This window comes from Oratosquilla oratoria, chromosome 4 (assembly GCF_046742065.1).
Source record: "Oratosquilla oratoria isolate Oo_2021 chromosome 4, ASM4674206v1, whole genome shotgun sequence".
NCBI lineage: Eukaryota > Metazoa > Arthropoda > Malacostraca > Stomatopoda > Squillidae > Oratosquilla > Oratosquilla oratoria.
This window is the reverse complement of record NC_134780.1, coordinates 74,139,248-74,152,626: the sequence shown is the minus strand read 5'-3', so window position 1 is coordinate 74,152,626 and position 13,379 is coordinate 74,139,248. Positions and strand designations below refer to the sequence as shown.

The following is a 13,379-nucleotide window of genomic DNA, read 5'->3' as shown; positions in this document are numbered from 1 at the left end:
GGACTGGAGGAGTGCCTGTATAGTTCCACTTTACAAGGGGAAAGGGGACAAATGTGAATGTAGTAGTTTCAGAGGGATTAGCTTGTTAAGTGTAGTTGGGAAGGCTTATGGGAGGATCTTGACTGAGAGGATTAGGAGAGGATCAGAGGGAGTAATTGGTGAGGAACAGTGTGGATTTAGGACAGGTAGAGGTTGTGTAGATCAGATCTTTGTGGTAAGACAGATATGTGAGAAAGCTATAGGAAAGGGGAAGGATATTTTTTGGGCTTTTATGGATCTGGAAAAGGCTTATGATAGGGTAGACAGAAAGGCACTGTGAGAGGTTATGCAGATATATGGGATAGGAGGAAAGCTTCTAGGAGCTGTCAAGAGTTTTTATGAGAGTAGAGCTTGGGTCAGGATTGGAAATGGAGAGAGTGAGTGGTTCGAGGTAAAGGTGGGACTTTGTCAAGGATGCGTTATGTCGCCCTGGGTGTTAACTTATACATGGATGGGGTAGTGCGAGAGGTAAATGCAAGGGTAGTGGGTAAGGGATTGGAGATGGTTAAAGAAAATGGAGAAACATTAAGGGAGAGCGACTGGAGGAAGTGGATAGTTTTAGATACTTGGGTGCAAATGTGGCAGGAAAAGGTGGAGTGAAGGTGGAGGTAGAATGTAGATTGAGAGAAGCGAGTAAATGCCTTGGTGGATTAAAGAGTGTAATGAGGAATAGACATTTGGGAATGGATGCTAAGAGGAGACTATATGAAGGAGTGATTGTGCCAACAGCACAGTGTGGGGCAGAAACATGGAACATAAAGAGAGGAAGAGAGAAGGAGTTTGAATGTGTTTGAGATGAGGTGTCTGAGAAGTATGATGGGGGTTACTAGGCTAGATAGAGTGAGAAATGAGGAGGTGAGGAGAAGAACGGGGGTGGAAAGGGAGTTGGGAGATAGGGTTGATGAAAGAGTATTAGGATGGTTTGGACACATGGAAAGAATGAGTAAAGACTAGTAAAAGAGGTATGGAAGGCAGATGTGGAGGGAGTGAACATGAGGGGACGTCCTAGGATGAGGTGGATGGATGGGGTGAAGGGGGCTTTGGGGAAGAGGGGAATGTCTGTTGAGGAAGGACGGGAGAGGACAGAAGACAGGGGTGAATGGAGAATGGTTGTATATGGATGATGTTGTGATGCATGAGGTGGAATGGGCAGGGGGATAGGGGGTGAGGTAGTATGTGTGACCAAAATTTGACGCAGCCCGAAGGGATTTCTCCCCGTCTTCTCCTTTTATGCAATGGGGGGACGGAGAGGGGGGGTCACCGATTTAATGAAGCGGCCTTGCTGTGGATGTGCTGTGTCTTGTGACACTGCTTCTGACCCAGGGCAGTGGACAAGGTGCAGGGATGACCTGTCATCCAGGAGGTGCTAAGATAAGAGGGAGGGTGGAGGGGTGTGGAGTGTATTCAGGGATGGAATGGGTGGGAATGATTTTATGCCTTTTCCTTTTTGGCTACCTCCCTTGTAAGGCGGAAAAAGCCTTGGTATATGTAATACACTTTACAAGTTTTCTTCATTCTAATACCATATATTTCAATTCTGGTGAAGGGTGACCCCTGGATTTAGGAAATTGTAACTATTCTATATTATTCCTTTCAATGTGACAGCATATTTACTATAATATGCTTAAGCAAATATCAAATGGGACCCTGTTAATCCCTACAAAAGGGTTTTATCTTAATATCTAATGATTTTACTCAATTGAAATATAAACCTAGACTTAAGAGGTTGCTAACCAGTAATGACCCTTTCCAGGAAGAGGCAGGAAGGGGTCTTATGGGATGGACATTGGTGATAATAATCTCCCCATCCATCACCTATCTCAAAAGCTCGGCAATATTAGCTCCATCTGGATGTGTGGTCCCATGGGGTTGGCACTTGGACTGCAGATTCAACCCAAGATCTTTCTTTTTCAACTGACACTGGTTTTCCTTCACTCTTTCATGAATAAGTGACAAATGAACAAAGACTGCACTCCTGCTTTATTTGCCTACTAGCTTCAGATTTACACAACAAAGACAGCAATCCAATATTCTTTCTGTAGAGCTCTATGGAAGGGTCTAGATACAGTTGCCAGCTGCCACAGTCCAATCTCAAATCATCTAAAAAGTGTATTTCCGCCTCTGAGAAAGCAAATAAGATTCTAGGACTGATTGTGCAATATTTTAATTTCAAAATTCCATCTCTCATTAACAAGCTATATAAATCATTAGTTCGTCCACATTTGGAATATGCTGGTTCCGTATAGTCACCGAATCTCATTAAAGACATTGACAGATTGGAAAAAGTACAACAGCGAGCCACAAAACTGATTCCAAATATCAAAAATAAATCATATGAAAATCAACTAAAACATATGAATCTGTTTTCCCTAAAAAAGCATAGACTCAGAGGAGACTTGATACAGGTCTTTAAAATTCTAAAGGCAATTGACAAGATTCTAAAGGCAATTGACATCAAAAGTGACGAAATTTTCACACTGAATGAGAATCCAACAAGAAATAATGGTCTCAAACTGTCAGGAAAAAGATTTAATTTGAAAGTCACCCAGGCGAAAGTGGACGTCGAGACAAATAACTTCCTTAAGGCAGCCAGGAGGATTCTTAGGAAATCAGAAACTGGTAAGTGTTTACTTCACCTCCTGCCAAACCTCCCACGTCCAGCCACCTTGTATGGGCTCCCAAAAACCCACAAGCCCAATATACCCATGAGACCAATTACATCAGGGATCGGGAGTGCGCCATACAAACTGGCAGGTGCACTGGCCAAACATTTGTCTCGCCTTTTGGGTACCATCAGCGGTGCTCATTTGAAACACTCAGGGGACCTATTGAATAGAATTAAGGACGTTCTTACTCGCAACAAAAAGCTGGCCAGCCTGGATGTGACTTCGTTATTCACACGTGTCCCGACCCTTAAAGCGATTGACCTCCTTAGGGCTAAAATCACTAGTTCCCACACTGACCTCCCTATTCCCCCCAATGACTTTGTGGATTTAATACAGCTTTGTGTTCAATTTAATTATTTCAAATTCCAGGACCAGTACTTTCACCAAAGGTTTGGCATGGCCATGGGCTCTCCTTTGAGCGCTATCCTTGCCAACCTGTTCATGGAATTTTTAGAAGCAGGGCCTTTCTCAGATATCGTTCCTGGCAACGTAGTATGGCTTCGCTATGTGGATGACATACTACTAATTTCCCCCAGACGGTTTGACATCCCCAAACTCCAAGCGGCTCTGAACGAGGTTGAGCCATCCATCCAGTTCACCTTGGAGGAAGAAATCAACGATTCCCTTCCATTTTTGGATACCCTTATCATCAAACATGATAATTTTTTAAAATTTACAGTCTACAGGAAACCAACCAATAAGGACGATTTGACTCACTTCCTATCCCACCATGACCTCAGTATTAAAAAAGGTGTAGTCATAGGTTTCTACCTCAGAGCTCTCAGAATATGTAGCCCTGAATTCTTAGAGGACGAGTTTAGGCACATAAAGGAGGTTTATCAGGAATTGAAATATCCAGAGTGCATCATCCACCAGTGTAAGAAAAAGGCATTCAAAATAATGGAAGGGCGGGAACCAACAAAAGATCCAGCTAGGAGGCTTATCCTTCCAGCCAGCAGCGTCACCGCCACCCTCACTCGGACACTTGGGCGTTGCAACATTCAGGTAGTGGGCCAGTCCAGCAGAACTATCAAAGAGCTCTCTAGAAGGAGTGACAGCCAGGACGAGATGTGGGGAAAAAACGCTGGTGTCTACCGCATACACTGTGCTGGATGTGATAAAGTATACATTGGCGAGACTTCCCGTGACCTGAAGACCCGGATCCGGGAGCATCGCTACGATTCCCGGAACAACATCACCACCAACGCCTGTGTTATCCACCGGAACACCAACGACCACCTGATGGATTGGGATAACGCAGAACTTCTGTTTAGTGAACCAGACAGGGTGAGGAGAAAATGCCTCGAAGTGGCCGCCATTCAAAGCTTCAAAACCATTGAGCAGAACAGAGGCATGTTTAACATCGCCCCTCCTATCATCCATCTGGTACCCACATTAAATAAATGTATGAAATGTCCCCCTTAGTCCACTTCAACAAACTGTCCGAAATGTCCTCTTTTGTCTCCACCAAGTCCCACCCATCCCCCTCCTCCCCCCCTCCCCCTCCACCTACCACCCACCCCTCCCTGATAACCTCTCCCAGTTCCTTCCCCGTTGGCTTATATGTGCTCAGAGTGTGTGTCATGTCTGTACTTGAAAAAGCTGTAACAAGCGAAACGTAGTACCAATAAAGGTTTCGATCTCACAAGGTGTTTATTCTCACATTTGGAATATGCTGTTTCCGTATGGTCACCAAATCTAATTAAAGACATTGAAAAAAGCACAACGGTGAGCCACAAAACTGATTCCAAATATCAAAAATAAATCATACGAAAATCAACTAAAACATATGAATCTGTTTTCCCCAAAAAAGTGTAGACTCAGAGGTGACTTGATATGGTCTTTAAAATTCTAAAGGGAATTGACATCAAAAGTGACAAGATTTTCACACTGAATGAGAATCAGATAAGAAACAATGGTCTCAAACTGTCCGGAAATAGATTCAATTTGGAAGTAGGTAGAAACAACTTTGGCAACCATGTAGTTAATGAATGGAATAAACTTCCTGCACAGATAGTGCAATGTAGCTCAGTTTGAAGCTTTAAGAATCATTTAGATAAACACCTAAGCAAGATGCTGTAATGATTATAATTTATTTTATATTATTTGTTTTTGTTTTATCATCATTTGTCTGTTTGATTTTCATTTATTATTAGTTATATATCAATTTATTATTTACTATTTACTTGTTTGTTTATTATTTAACTATACCTATTCATTTATTTATTTTATCTGTTATTTACATTATTATAGTTTTTATTTATTAATTTTTTATTATTACTTTTTTTTTGCATCTGACCTAGATATGGACCAAAAGGTCTCTTGTCGGCATGCTCCACTTTTGTAATCCCTTGTAATCTGGGAATGGATGCTAAGAGGAGGTTATATGAAGGAGTGGTTGTGCCAACAGCACTGTATGGGGCAGAAACATGGAACATGAGAGAGGAAGAGAGGAGTTTGAATGTGTTTGAGATGAAATGTCTGAGAAGTATGATAGGGGTTACTAGGCTAGATAGAGTGAGAAATGAGGTGGAGAACAGGGGTGGAAAAGGAACTGGGAGATAGGGTTGATGAAAGAGTATTAGGATGGTTTGGACACATGGAAAGAATGAGTGAAGGAGGGAATATGAGGGGGGCGTCCTAGGATGAGATGGATGGATGGGGTGAAAGGGGCATTACAAAAGAGAGAAATGTCTGTGGAGGAAGGACATGAGAGGACAGAAGATAGGGGTGAATGGGGAGGGGTTGTGTATAGATGATGTGATGCATGAGGGGGAGTGGGTGGGGATGGGGGGTGAGGAAGTATGCATAAGAAAAAATTTGACGCAGCCCGAAGGGATTTCTCCCCGTCTTCTCTTTTTATGCATGGGGGATGGAGAGGCGGGGGTTACCGAATTTATGAAGCGGCCTTGCTGTGAATGTGCTGTGTCTTGCGACACTGCTTCTGACCCAGGGCAGTGGACAGGATGCAGGGATGACCCGTCATCCAGGAGGTGCCAAGATGGGAGGGAGGGAGAAGGGTGGAGGGGAGTGGAATATATAGGAAATGGAATGGGTGGGAGTGGTTTCTATGCCTTTTTCTTTTTGGCTACCCCCCCCATGTAGGGGGAAAAAGCCTTTGGTATATGTATGTAGCAAGTTATAGGATTCTCCGACAATTTTGTTTATCTGTTTGTTATAGGACAAGTCGTTTGAGATAATTTCACCCAAATCTTTTTCGGATCTCTCCTCCTTTACCTCCTTGGTTCCAATTTCATATTGTCCTGATATTCTGTTTTTGCTTTTTCCAAACTACATTATGCTATTATTCCCTGTGGTGGGGGAAAAGAATACTGCCACCAAGTATTTCCACTTGGATCGTAAGAGGCGAGAAGAAAGGGACAGGGATTGGGACTAGACATCCTTCTCCCTGTAGCCCCACAGGGGACATTCCTAAAAAAAAAAGTAAAGGCATAAGAGGGTCTGGGAGTTTTCAGACCAGCACCCTAAGGTTTGGGTCTTTTAATGTGTGTAGATGTGGTACAGATGAGAGTAAAAGAGAAGAGATAGGTAGTATGTTTGTGAGAAGAAAGATGGATGTGTTGGCTTTGAGTGAATCTAAGTTGAAAGGGAAGGGTAAGTGTAAGTTTGGGAGTGTAAGTGGGAGGTTATCAGGAGTGAAGAGAGGGCGAGGGAGGGAAGGGGTGGCTATACTAGTAAGTGAGGAGATTTTAGTAAACGTGTAGTGGAGTGGAAGGAGGTTTCCTCAAGGATAATGTGGATGAAGGTGAAACTGGGAAAGGAGATGTGGGTTTTTGTAAGTGCATATGGGCCTGGCAATGAGAAGAGTGTAGAAGAAAGTGAAGTGTTTTGGATAGATTTAAATGAGCACATAGAGGATTTAGGGAGAAATGTCAATGTAATAGTACTGGGAGACCTTAATGCTAGGGTAGGAAATGATCCAGTTGATGGAGTGGTTGGGAAATGTGGAGTTCCAGGAAAGAATCATAGTGGAGAGTTGATGGTGGAAATATGTCTAGAGAGTTGATTATAGCAAATACAGTGTTTCGGAAGAAAGTCAAGCATAAGTACACATGGGAGAAGGTGGTGGAGGGAAGGGTGGTAGATAGAGCGTTAATGGATTATGTAGTGGTAAATAGGATTATGATAGGAAGAGTTAAGGATGTACATGTGCTAAGGGGAGAGGGTGGGGGAATATCAGATCATTTTTTGGTGGAAGGTTAGTTGAGAGTGGAGGATAGATGGAGAAAGAGGAAAGGGACAAAAGGTAGGGAGGTGCTTACAGTGAACTCTTTAAATGAAAAGGAAAAGGAGAAGGAGTACAAGAAGAAGCTGAGGGAGGAGTGGGAGGAGGTGAAGGATAGAGTAGAGCTAGGTGTGGAGGAGGAATGGGGATGGTTCAAGGAGGGAGTCACAAAGTGTGCAAAGATGGTGTGTGGAACAAGTAGGACATGAGGAAATAGAAGGAAGGGTAGTGAATGGTGGGATGAGGAAACAAAGAAGGTTGTAGAAGAGAAGAAGCAAGCTTTCACAGATTGGTTACAAAATAGGACAAGGGAGTCATATGAGAGGTACAAAGAAAAGAAAAGAGAAGTAAAGCAAAAGGTAAAGGACGCAAAGAGGAGAGCAGATGTGAAATAGGGTAAGAGTATGACAGAAAATTTTGAAAGTAATAAAAAGATGTTTTGGAAAGAAATTAACCTCTTCACTACGGGGCACATTGCACGTCTGGCAGCATTAGCTGCCCGACGTGCGATGTTGCATCATAATAATCGCATTATAAAAAATAAAGTCGGTGCTCAATCATTCGTTCTCTTTCACCCGTGTATTTTGATAACCATAGAAAACTGATGAAGCCAGTTTAGAGAGAATGAAAATTACGTAGGTACGACTACAATAAATAAAATCAAGATGGGGACGTCGGCAACAACGAGTATCCACTTGCTCCTCATGCCGCCTACGTAGGCGTCACCGTATGGAAGTGGTTAAGAGAGGAAGAGGAGGCGAATCAAGTAGAGAAGAAAAGGTAAAAGGTGCAGATGGAGAGATGGTAATGGAAGAGAAGGCAGTAAGGGGAAGATGGGCAGAATATTTTAGGGAGTTGCTAAATGTGAAGGAGGATAGGGAGGGAAAGATAGTTGCAGTGGGAAATGCTAAGAAAATGAGAGTGATGAGTGAGGAAAATGGAGGAGAAATAAGGAAGGATGAAGTGAAGGCAGTTGTTAAGATGATGAAAGCAGGTAAGGCACCTGGTCTGGATGGATGCCATGCAGAATGTCTAAAAAAAGGAGGTACAGTGATGGTGGACTGACTGGTGAGGTTATTTAATGTTTGCTGGAGAGAGGGTAGAGTGCCGGAGGACTGGAGGAGTGCCTGTATAGTTCCACTTTACAAGGGGAAAGGGGACAAGTGTGAATGTAGTAGTTTCAGAGGGATTAGCTTGTTAAGTGTAGTTGGGAAGGCTTATGGGAGGATCTTGATTGAGAGGATTAGGAGAGGAACAGAGGGAGTAATTGGTGAGGAACAGTGTGGATTTAGGACGGGTAGAGGTTGTGTAGATCAAATTTTTGTGGTAAGGCAGATAAGTGAGAAAGCTATAGGAAAGGGGAAGGATGTTCTATGGGCTTTTATGGATCTGGAAAAGGCTTACAGCAAGGTAGACAGAAGCTTCTAGGAGCTGTCAAGAGTTTTTATGAGAGTAGTAGAGCTTGGGTCAGGTTCAGAAATGGAGAGAGTGGGTGGTTCGAGGTAAAGGTGGGACTTCGTCAAGGATGCGTTATGTCACCCTGGCTGTTCAACTTATACATGGATGGGGTAGTGCGAGAGGTAAATGCAAGGGTGGTGGGTAAGGGATTGGAGATGGTTAAAGAAAATGGAGAAAAGTGGGAGGTGAGCCAGCTGTTGTTTGCGGACGACACTGCGCTTGTGGCAGGATCGGAGGAGGGATTGAGGAAGTTGGTGACAGAGTTTGGGAGAGTGTGTGATAGAAGAAAGCTGAAGATAAATGTGGGTAAAAGTAAGGTGATGAGATGTACAAGGGGTGAAAGTGGCAGTAGACTGGAAGTGAGCATTAAGGGAGAGCGACTGGAGGAAGTGGATTGTTTTAGATACTTGGGTGCAAATGTGGCAGGAAAAGGTGGAGTGGAGGTGGAGGTAGAATGTAGATTGAGAGAAGCGAGTAAATGCCTTGGTGGATTAAAGAGTGTAATGAGGAATAGACATTTGGGAATGGATGCTAAGAGGAGACTGTATGAAGGAGTGATTGTGCCAACAGCACTGTATGGGGCAGAAACATGGAACATAAGAGAGGAAGAGAGGAGTTTGAATGTGTTTGAGATGAGGTGTCTGAGAAGTATGATGGGGGCTACTAGGCTAGAGTGAGAAATGAGGAGGTGAGGAGAACAGGGGTGGAAAGGGAGTTGGGAGATTGGGTTGGTTTGGACACATGGAAAGAATGAGTGAAGAAAGACTAGTAAAAGAGGTATGGAAGGCAGATGTGGAGGGAGTGAACATGAGGGAACATCCTAGGATGAGGTGGATGGATGGGGTGAAGGGGGCTTTGGGGAAGAGGGGAATGTCTGTTGAGGAAGGATGGGAGAGGACAGAAGACAGGGGTGAATGGAGAATGGTTGTATATGGATGATGATGTGATTGCATGAGGTGGAATGGGCGGGGATGGGGGGTGAGGTAGTATGTGTGACCAAAATTTTGACGCAGCCCAAAGGGATTTCTCCCCGTCTTCTCCTTTTATGCATGGGGGGACGGAGAGGGGGAATTCGCCCATTTAATGAAGCGGCCTTGCTGTGGATGTGCTGTGTCTTGCGACACTGCTTCTGACCCAGGGCAGTGGACAAGGTGCAGGGATGACCCGTCATCCAGGAGGTGCTAAGATAAGAGGGAGGGTGGAGGAGTGTGGAGTGTATTCAGGGATGGAATGAGTGGGAATGATTTTATGCCTTTTCCTTTTAGGGTACCTCCCATGTAAGGGGGAAAAAGCCTTGGTATATGTATGTACATTATGCTACACTTCTTAATATTGAAGTCCACTTCCCATTTCTGACTCTAGTTCCATACCTAATTCAGGTCTTCTTGCAGTGATTCGCAATCCTTTTCAATTTTTACTTTCCTTAACAGTTTGGCGTTGTCTGCAAAGAAGCTCATGTAACATTTCACATCATCATCCATGTCATTCACATAAATAGCAAACATTATTGGAGCCAATCCAGATCCTTGATCCTTGAGGTACTCCACTGATCACCTCTTTCCAACCTGAATATTTTTCTCTGAGCACTACTCTCATCTTTCTACCAATCAGGAAGTCCTCCATCCATTTTAGTAGGTTCCCTTGTATCCCTCCTATATGTTCCAGTTTACTTAATAATTTTTGGTGTGGTACTTTGTCAAAAGCTTTTTGTAAGTCCAGGATGGCACAATCAGCCCATCCATTCCTTTCTTGCACTATGTGCAAGAAACATATTAAGTTTGTGGTACATGATCTTCCTTGTCTGAACCAAATTATCTTGGGTTTATTATATTGTTGTCTTGCAGGTGTTTTACCCATCTATTCTTGATGATTTTCTCACAAATTTTGGCTATAGTGCTTGTTAGTGAGACTGGCCTATAGTTAGTTGGTTCTTCCTTGTTTCCTCCTTTATATATATTGGTAAAATGTAAGCATTTTTCCATCTTTTGGTATTTTTCCTTCTTTGAGTGAGCAATTTTTTATGTTATGTATTTTGTCTGTTAGTTCTTCTTTGCATTCATTTAGAATCCAATTTGCAATTCCATCCAGGCCATGTGATTTCCTGACATCAAGGTTTGATAGGTGTTCTAATATTTCTTTTTCCTTCATCCCAATATTGTGCTTTCTCTCTAGTGAAAACAGATTTGAAGTGATTATTCATGACTTCGGCCATTTCTAATTCTTTGGTGTATTCTATATTCCCTTGGTGTAGTTTCACCATTTCTTGCTTGTTTTTAAGTTTGCCAATCATGTATTGATAGAATAGCTTGAGTTGCTCTTTCCATTTATCTATAATATCCTTTTCATGGTTCCTTTTTTCCTCTCTTCTCACTTTAACATACTCATTTCTATAGTTTATCGACTTGCCATTTTCCAGATATTTTTTTTTTTTACTTTTCTCCACCTTTTCCAAGCTATGTCCCTTCTGTCTTTTGCCACACTGCATCTTTTGTTGAACCAGCATTTAATGTACACTCTAACTTCTGTCTTGGTATGTGCATATTTACCCCTTCATTGTAATTATCCATCAAGATATTCCATTTCTCTTCCACTTTTGTCTCTTCTTTAGTTTTGCAAAGACCGTTTTGTGGTACATCAATCTTCCTTTCCTATGCTTTTCATTTCTCTCCATGTATATTTCTTCCTTTAGTTCAGTTTCAATAAGTATATGGTCACTCTTTCCAATTGGTGTCTTGTATTGGTTTTATTGACAATTTCAGGTTCTGTTGTAAATATTAAATCTAGTTTCAACGGCTCCTCGTTATTTCTGTATCTGGTGTTTTCACTGACCCACTGAGTCATTGTGTATTCCATGATCATATCCAGTGGTACATTACCCCACAAGTCATCTCCTCCTCGCACTGTCATGTTTTTCCAACAAATTTCTTTGCAATTGAAGTCCCCCATAATTACCAGACTACCCCCACCCATTAATATCTCATTTAATGATTGCTTTGTATCTTCTAGCATTTTCGTATGCTCATTCTCTTTCCAAGCGTTCGTTTTTGGGGGCACATAAGTCACCACAAACTTTCTACTTTTCATGTTCTTGTCTTTGACTTTTATCATGATCAGTTCTACATTACCTTTGCCCTGTGCAATTTTTGTCACATTCAAGTTTTTCTTAGCCAAGAACATGATTCCTCCTCCCTGTTTCTTGTCTCCGTTTTTAATCCAGTAATTGCATAGTCCATGTCCAACATTGATGGATGGTATTTCACCCCTTAGTTTAGTCTCCACAATTCCCATTATGTCTGGTTTTTCTTCTAGCAGGTAATCATTAAGTTCATTCAATCCCGAAATTAATCTGTTGATGTTGGTTTAGGCCACTTACAATTTATTTTTTATTTCATTTATTTATTTATTTTTTTCTGTTTTTGGTTTGCCCATTCTGATGTACCATTTCCTCAGTCTCATGTCGATTACTCTCCAACAGAATTCCTTGCTTTCGTTCTCCATTCTCTTTGCGTTTTTTCCTTTGCTTCATCTCTTAGTTTCTTCTCTTTTTCTAATTCCTCAATACTCATTTCTCTTTATCCATATCTTATTGTACTTTTCACTCCTTGCCAAATTACCACTTTTACAAATATGTCTTCTCCTACCGTTTGTGATCTTAGTTTTATCTTTAGGGGTTGATTTCTAACCTTAGAATAGTGGCCAATCCTATATGCATCGTCTACGTCTTTCCCTGCATCTTGGGCTCCATCCTGAATTTCTTTTAGGATTGCTATTGCTGTCTCTTTTTCTTCTATTTCTCCTATGTACCTCGCCAGACCAGACCATGTACCAGTGCTGTCAGCACTGTATGGGGCAGAAACATGGAATATAAAAGAGGAAGTTTCAATGTAGAGAAGTTTGAATATGCTTCAGATTAGGGGTTTTACTGGGCTGGATAGAGTGAGAAATGAGGAGGTAAGGAGGAGAATGGGGGTGGAAAGGGTGTTGGGAGATAGGGTTGATGAAAGAGTATTGGGATGGTTCGGACACATAGAAAGAATGAATGAAGAAAAATTAGTAAATGAGGTGTGGAAGGCACAGGTGGAAAGATTGAACATGTGGTGACCTAGGATGAGATGGATGATAGGGTAAAAGGGGCATTGGGAAAGAGGGGTGAATGGAGAATGGTTGTGTATGGATGATGCTGTGATGCATGAAGAGGAGTGGGTGGGGATGCGGGGTGAGGGAGTATGTATGAGAGATAAATTGACACAGCCCAAAGGGATTTTGCCCCATCTCCTTTTCTGCATGAGGGGACAGAGAGGGGGGTTGCCGATTTAATGAAGCGGCCTTGCTGTGGATGTGCTGTGTCTTGCAATACTGCTCCTGACCCAGGGCAGTGGACAAGATGCAGGGATGACCTGTCATCCAGGAGGTGCCAAGATAAGAGGGAGGGAAGAAGGTGGAGGGGAATCAAGTATGTTGGGGATGGATTGGGTAGGACTGGTTTTTATGCCTTTGTTTTTTTGGCTACCTCCCTTGTAAGGCAGAAAAAAGCCTTTGGTATATGTTATGTACAATATGTATGACATGGACTCTATGTTATAACAACAGGAACCTCTACAAAATGCACATCAAGATATAGTGCAATTGCACAAAAAAATCTGTAAACAGAGCTCTAAAATGTTACAATACAATGAATGTCATCTTAGGACTGGTACCTGTGTGTGAAATGCATCCATTCATAATGAGGGTGCAGTAGTTCTCCTTTGAATTCCCCTTAAAGTTTATCCACAGCCACATATCAATAGTTATACTTGTAGGGTAATCAGTAATCACAATTAAAATGCCATGGTCACTTATGTTATACTGTCTTGCACAAAAGCCTACAAAAAATTTTGTGTAACTGTACCTAATATCTTTAGTATGAAAAAAGTAATGATATATTTTACCTTAGCACGAGGTTACACATACGAAATTACCTCTCAACATAA

At 42.2% G+C, this 13,379-nt stretch overlaps 1 protein-coding gene across 5 annotated transcripts in view; it reads right to left on the bottom strand.

Annotated features, from left to right (window-relative positions):
• Positions 1-13,379, bottom strand: part of Unc50 (Unc50 RNA binding protein) — a 192,623-nt gene that overhangs the window by 116,468 nt on the left and 62,776 nt on the right. The window lies entirely within an intron of this gene.